The 1,267-nt window shown below is 41.1% G+C and overlaps 1 protein-coding gene across 3 annotated transcripts in view; it reads left to right on the forward strand.

Annotated features, from left to right (window-relative positions):
- The window catches only part of LOC140344530 (complement factor B-like), a 27,748-nt gene that overhangs the window by 10,618 nt on the left and 15,863 nt on the right, over nucleotides 1-1,267 (forward strand). The gene's annotated exons all lie outside the window — the stretch shown is intronic.

Below are 1,267 nucleotides of genomic sequence, written 5' to 3' on the forward strand. Positions count from 1 at the left end.
AAAAAAAAAAATTCATTAAAACCTCTAACGCTTTTGGAACAGAAATCTAGACATCAGTGTAACGCCCAGGTGGTTAAAGGAGTGAGGAATTAGGTTGTTGGTTAATTAGGTTATATTCAATGTAATATATTGGTGGTATATAATCCCAGTTTATTAATAATAATAATAATAATAATTAATATTATGGAGTGTTGTAATATGTTATGTTAATGTATGCTTACATATCAAAAGTGTAAAATGTATTTATTTATCATTTATTTATTATTGGATATCTGTTTTGTTAATTACTTGAATGGTTAATTTATTTAATGGTGGTTAAATGAACGGCTGCTTGCCAGCCAATATAAATCCATAATTGGTGTTTGGGTATTTAATGGTGGGGGAATGGTTGATAAGCAGGTTGAGGGGAGGCAGGGTTTGTGATGGTGGGGGTAAAGCATGGGCTAGAAGGGCCAAGCTACCCTTGTCATGGCTGCCTAGGAATCTGCCTGCTGACTAAAAAAGAGCAAGAAGAGAGCAGCATGCCCTGTAGTCCTGCTGAGGGCACCCCTGTGCCCACAGCCACAAGCCATCCCCCAGTACACCGGGGAGAAATAGTCTGCAAGGCAGCCAGGATGAAAGCAACTACTGTGTGCTCTGATGACACCTAGAACCAATGTACTAACTGCAGCCTGAGCACACGCTGCAACATGGGATGCTAAGCTGCACTCCGGTTTGAAGGTCCTTCTGTCATTCTGATAGGTGCAATGTCACCCCCCTGGTGGCCCTGACACCCTAAACCATAGCGTAGGTAGGCTAGTGAGAAATACAGCCCTGCTCAGGTTGCATCTGATTTGAAACTGGTGGCTCTGCATTTTATTCTATAATTCATCTATGGGTCTGATTTATTAAACCTCCCAAGGACTGGGGAAAATAAACTATCGTGAGAGAATGTGGATGATGCAGCAAACCTGCAATGGATTAACTAAAAATTGGAAAATGTTTTCCATCCAGGACCAGATTCGTTCCAGGTTTGCTGGATCACTAATGATAGTCTGTCTTCTCCAGTCCTGGTGAGCTAATATAAATAATGTATATTTCTGCAGTGTTGCTGGCGTTGTTCTACAGTTGCCTACTTGCAACCAAACATCAACCGTTCCATATTGGTGTTTGGTAATTTCCAATTACAGGTGGTCTAAATGACCCCTTTTACTGGTTTTCATGTCTGCTTGGCCTGTTCAGTGGACAAAAATGCTCACCAGCTCAGTTTTGTTACATGGGAAGTATG

This window comes from Pyxicephalus adspersus, chromosome Z, assembly GCF_032062135.1.
Source record: "Pyxicephalus adspersus chromosome Z, UCB_Pads_2.0, whole genome shotgun sequence".
Classification (NCBI taxonomy): domain Eukaryota; kingdom Metazoa; phylum Chordata; class Amphibia; order Anura; family Pyxicephalidae; genus Pyxicephalus; species Pyxicephalus adspersus.